The sequence below is a fragment of the Crocuta crocuta genome, unplaced genomic scaffold, assembly GCF_008692635.1.
Source record: "Crocuta crocuta isolate KB4526 unplaced genomic scaffold, BGI_CrCroc_1.0 scaffold126, whole genome shotgun sequence".
NCBI classification, from domain to species: domain Eukaryota; kingdom Metazoa; phylum Chordata; class Mammalia; order Carnivora; family Hyaenidae; genus Crocuta; species Crocuta crocuta.
This window is the reverse complement of record NW_027531000.1, coordinates 5020848-5026847: the sequence shown is the minus strand read 5'-3', so window position 1 is coordinate 5026847 and position 6000 is coordinate 5020848. Positions and strand designations below refer to the sequence as shown.

General features: G+C 42.1%; 1 protein-coding gene across 1 annotated transcript in view; it reads left to right on the top strand.

Annotated features, from left to right (window-relative positions):
• The window catches only part of FOXP1 (forkhead box P1), a 174610-nt gene that overhangs the window by 35462 nt on the left and 133148 nt on the right, over positions 1–6000 (top strand). The window lies entirely within an intron of this gene.

Sequence of the window (6000 nt, the reverse complement as noted above, 5' to 3'; positions counted from 1 at the left end):
GCAAGTAACCAATCTGACTTTTTTTTTTTTTTTAAACACAATTTACCAATTGGAGTTCCACAAAAGAGAGATTATGTTTTTTGACTTATGAACAGCAGGTCAGACATTTCAAAGAAAATTTAGAGAGCAGTAATTTTGAAAATGTACACAGATGAATTTGAAAATAAATATTTCACTGCCTACACAGCTCTATTTAGAATACTGGCTTTGGAAATGTATTCCAGAAGCCTTACGATTTTGCATGACATGGTGTCAGTTCATGCACAATATATTAATGCTTAATTGAAGATAATGTAACTCAGATCAAAGGCATAATTCACAGGCTTGCAGAAACTCTTACGGAGATCCGGATTTTGACTAACAGAAGCTTGGACAAAACTGGTTTATAGAAGGATCTTGAGACCAGCTGAGCCTTCATCTTTTGGCTCCGCTGATGGTGACAGGACTGGAAATGAACGCTACCAGAGTAGATAGACAAGGATTGCCCTCATCTCCACCATTCACCACATCCCCTTTGCCACCAAATTCCCTGCTCTGGCTCCCAGAAGGCGCCTGGGGCTGCTGGACTGTAAGGCTCTGGAATATCTCATTGTCTACAGTGAGGGGTTAATTTCCATCGGTGTCACCATATCTGTATTGCTCCGGGAACTTTAACTTGAGTATGAAGCTTGTCTGAGCAGGCCTTAGAATAGGGCTTGGCGAACCCAGGCCCGAGCACCAAATCCTACAGCTTGTTTCTATAGGATGCACAAGCCATTTATATTTTTCAATGGTTGAAAAAAAATCAAAAGAATAACATTTCATGAAATGCAAAAGTTAAAACAAAATTCAGATTTCAGGGTCCACAAATACAGTTTTCTCGAAATAGAGCCACACTCATTAATTTTGCTAACTCTACTTCCTACCTGGCCATTTACAGAAAACATTTGATGTGAGCCCAGACTTAGAAGTTTGTTTGGGTTTGGCGTCCGGGATATCTTTGGGAGGAAAAGCTTGGCTATCTAGCTACTTACTCATATTACAGAGAAAGGTAAAGACAAGAAAACTTCTTGTTGTTTTTTTTTATTTTGTTTTGTTTGGTTTTTCTTTTGACCTAATGTTGTAAAAAAGCAAAGCAAGGCTTCAAGGGAAACTGATGGAGTTCGAAGTTACTGGAAGCCAAGACCACAGCATTTTGATGAGAAGATTATTGATCTTGATTATAATCATCGCCAACAACAAGATCTGAGCCTCATTTTGATCTTTATTAATATAATTATTATCTTCATCAAGATCTAGAACTCATTTGGTATTAAAATTTGGTGGAAATGATCTAGCGATTCTATCTGACAGCAAGGCCCCAGGGGATAAATGTGAACTTAGAGGATTGAGTCATTATTCATTTACCCATCTATTCGTTTTTCCATATTAACATTTCTTATATCCCTAATGTGACTTGAACCCCACGTAGCCCTGGAGTACAGAACTGTCCTTACATCACAGTTGAAGCTGCACAGAGGGCATTAATAGAATAGAATAAATGCGTAACAGATGTAAATATAGGGAGCTTCGGGAACGTAAGGGAGCAGAGCACTTGAAATGTGACTAAGCACCTGCAGAACTGAACTTTCAAACTGTATTTGCTTTAAATAGCCTCACAGGAGACCAGTGGCTACCATTTTGGACAATGCAAATCAAGAACGTTTCCATCGTCACAGAAAATTCTGCCGGACAGTGCTATTTGAGAATTTTCTTTGGCTTTTGAAACATTTTGGTGAATCTGTTCTGATGAAAGATCAAAAAGCACCACTTTGAATGTGGCTTCTTCATATATCCCCAAGGTGTATCTCTCTGAGTCCTTGCCACCTACTAGATTTTCTCCATCCTTCTTTTACAATATTGCCATCAGGTCAGGACAGTTCTGCGGTAATCACTGGGAACGTCCAGTGTCTCCATTTTCTCCCTCAGGGCTTACGTTTTTCCTCCAAATAGGGAAAAAAAAAAAATCCAAAGATCTGGAAGCTTCACTGGCGGAAACCAAGCCAAACTCCCTCCCCCACGGTGAACCACAAGACCCTTTGAAAACTGATGATTATTTTTATTTGTGTAGACTTAAGATGGAAATAAGAACTTCAAAAAGGCATTTGAAAAATACCCTTCTCACCAAAAAAGCTTAAATCATTTCCTCTGAAAGTTTCCTTCTATCGAAGGTTTGCTTTGGTCCCACAGACCAGCCTCCTCCTTTCCTCAGTCTGAGGGGGAGGAATGTGACCTTGAGTTTCCATTGATACTGCTCTTAGGGTCCCACAGGGGTCCTTGTTCTTTCCGTTTCTCTCAGGGGCAAGGACTGGCACACCCTGGTTTCCTGTTGGCTTCTGTAAAAGCCAAATCCTTGAACTTCGTTTCCTGCATCCAGATCCTGTTCATACATGTGCTTCACATACCTGCCAACCAGGTGCGAGCTTTACTGGGCTTTGGTATTGGTCGACGGTGATAAAAATAATAGTATTTCCGTTTAGATTAATAACAGTAATAGTAATCGCATTAAGTTCATTGATTGAAGATGTTGCCTGATTAGGGAAAAGCTTGCGGTTGCCCTTCACCTCTAGCTTAAGGTATTGATGAGGTGGACGGCAGAGCTTCACTTTCAAGACTCTGGAAGGAAATAGACCAAAATTAAACAACTATTGTTTATCAGTTGTATGTCCAAGTTAGCTTACGTCTAAATTCCCTCTATAAAATAGAAATACCTACTCAACAGATGATAACTGGAAGACTCCGTGAAAAATGGTTGAGTATATTAATTATATATCTATGTCAGATCTATAATGTGATACATCCCCCTCAGAATGTTCCGCTCTTGTAGCTACTGTTCTAATCAGCCGCATTAGGATGTTGATTGCGGCTTACCAGTTGTGAGATCCTAGGCTGGCCTTCCCCAAAAGAAATGGAATTTTATGTAATACTGAGATTTTTTTTCCCCCAATGGCTGTAGGTGGGCAGAGAATGGCCATTTTCATCTCCTCCTTGCAATTGCAGAGCAACTAGCATTTAGAATGGTCAGAGCTATATTGTCATCTCTTGGTCTTCCATACACACCGCGTCAGTTGAAGACTCTTTGGCTAAAGAATTGATGATTTGATGTTCGCATCTGTAGGTCCTCTGTACAGGGGTCTACCTCTCTTGTGATGGCAGGATTAGCTGTGCCTGCTGAGAACAGACAGGGTGTGTGATAAATATTTCTGCCCCCTGTGGCTCCCTCTCAGTTCCTCTCTCCATACTAAGGAGGAAGTTGTACAGTCACATTCTCTGTGACTTTATAGTGACACGTGTACCACGAGGACCAAGGAATGCTCTAATTTCTTTGTAATTGCTACTTTTCTTAGGTCTTGATGTGTTGGGAAGGGATGAAGGGATTTTAGAGTCCTTCCTTCTGGTCAGAGTTGACATGTTTCCCTTGGGGACTAAGTAATTTGTTACTCTTCATTGCTCTGTCCCTTTTTCCCCCAAGGGTGGTTCTCTTCACACCTGCAGAAGACTCATTCTTTCACTTCTGTATTAGCACATTATTTACTGCATTTATGATAAAAGGGACAAATGTTTTCTAACAGCCATCCTGACAACTTTGGTATCAACAGGGCAGTCGTGTTCTGTGAGAAAGCACGGACTTGTCCAACGAAAAATGTGAAAGAAACTTAGGAAGTGAAATTCATTGAAAATAGGAATTTTGAGATTTATATAACTTAGGATGGAAGAAGATCAAGGGAAGCACAAATTGATTCTCCATTAGCGATTGCAAGCTAATGGCCCCCAGGCTAGACAATATTTCATTTGCCCACACGATATTTAACATTTTGTGGAGTTATTTACCAAGGTTAAACAGTCTGGAATTTTTCCATCAAAATACCATTTTCCGGCTCTTGCCCCTACTCCCCCCAAAAAGTCGGTACCTCAAGCAGCATTCCTATAGAGCACCTGCCGTTTAGAGCCGAGGCGCGCCCCCCCCCCCCCACCTTGCCTTGGACTTCAGATAACCTCCTATACTTGTTTCACTTCTCACTGTGTCTGCTCCAGATCTCTATTATAAGTGGCCTGAAGCCTTAGTAACAGATCCAACGTAGAGCCTGGGAAGGCATTACTGCTCCGTAACAGGCCAGCTAGAGCCCCCGGACTTGGGAGTTCTGGGTTCTTTGCAAGTCTGCGCTCTGATGATAGATTTGATGTCTTGCTGTAACTGGCTGCCAATGTAAAAATGGGAACACCCGTTTCTTAACGGGAACTCTGTGTCTTAAGGATCTCGCCATGGCAAGGATGATCTAGATTTTCCCTTATAAGGCCTGGATACTGTTACCCCCAAACTTAGTGTCCTAAAACAACAATGTTAACATTAATTATTTCACCCATTTTCTGTGGGCTAGGGATATGGGCGTGGCTTAGCTAAGTTGTCTGGGTCCTTGTCTCCATGAGATTAGGGTTAAAGTGTGAGGCTCGTGGATTCATTTCCAAGATGGCTCGCTCATATGGTTTTTGGCAGGAGGCCTCAGTTCCTCATGGTGAAGACCTGTCCACAGGGCTCGAGAGTGTCATAACCTGACAGCTGGCTTCCCCAGAGTGATCCAAGTCTTTTGGGACCTAGCTTTGGACATCACATATGGTTATGCCATATTTGTTGGTCACATGGACCGGCCCTGACGTGGTGTTGGAGGAGGCAACACAAAGCATGAATACCAGATGGCAGGAATCTTTGGGGCTGTCCGAGGGGCTGAGTACCACCAACAGTAACCTTCCCAACAGCCCTATTTAGAGTTATTGCATGAGTGAGCCAGCATAACAGCTAGTAACATGTCACATCCCTCAGCTGTGTCGCACGGAAAAAAAGGTTAAAGGCAAGCACGTGGACTGAGCCCTGAGCACTGGTGCAGTGTTGGTTCAAAGCCACTGGTGAAAGTATTGTTCACCTCATTAAATGATTTTCCAATGACTAATAAGAAAGAAAGATTGACAGAAGGAAAGACTAAAGGCATCAAGATATTTGAGGAATTAGATTTCTTTCTCAAGTTCTCCAGATTTCCTCCAGTCTTTCCATTGAGAGGCTGCGTATTCTCACAGCTGTGAGACCGTAGAAGATAATCTGAAAGTGATTTTAGGGCCAAATAAGTAGTTCATTATTTCTATCCAACTGCCTCTCTAGAGATGCACTAGCTTTCCTGTGCAACATCTGACAAATGGATTGGATGGCTGCATCAGCCTAGACACTACCAGGAGCCTCAGGTCAACAGCAGACAAAGCAGACAGAGTCCCGGGACTCAAAGAGGTTACCTTCTTATGGGATGCTCATTCAGTAGGGAAATAGAGAGTAAGCAGCAGGTGTCCAGTGGTCATGAAAACTACTAAGAAAGCAAGGAGGGTGAAAATGTAGACAGTGGTAATGAGATTCTCATGTTCACTTGGTCGGCTAGCGAAGACCTCTCTGAGACCATTAAGTAGAGACCTTGATCGAGTGAGGGATTGAGTCTTGCAAGTTTCTGGAAGAAGAATGTTTCATATTGAGGGCACAGCAGGTAGAAAAGCCCCAGGACAGAAACACACTTGGCTGTTCTTCCCACGATTCAAGGAGGCTCACCAGTATCCTGCTTCTCACTGACTGCTGGCTTTCCTCTCTTGACCATAGTCTTGTAGTCTTGGCTTACTCTCTGCTCTAAAGAAATACTGGACACGATTCACTTGGGAAGCATGTTATGCTATGGTGAGTCTGTGTGTATTTCCCCTTTTTCTCCCCGCAGAGCTTTTTACAAAATTTATGCATGCAAACAGGTATTTTTGTTTGTTTCACTTGAGTTGCTTTTGCATAATGTAACAAGCCCATGATTTCACATGTACAGTAATTCATAGAAAGTGATAGTCATCTTGCTTAGACACCTTAGTTCTCAAAACTAGCTTGCTAAATATAGTACCTTCTCAGACCCATATAAGATGCCATAAAAAAAAAAGAAAAAATAAAGGTCAAAGTTTCCCCACCCA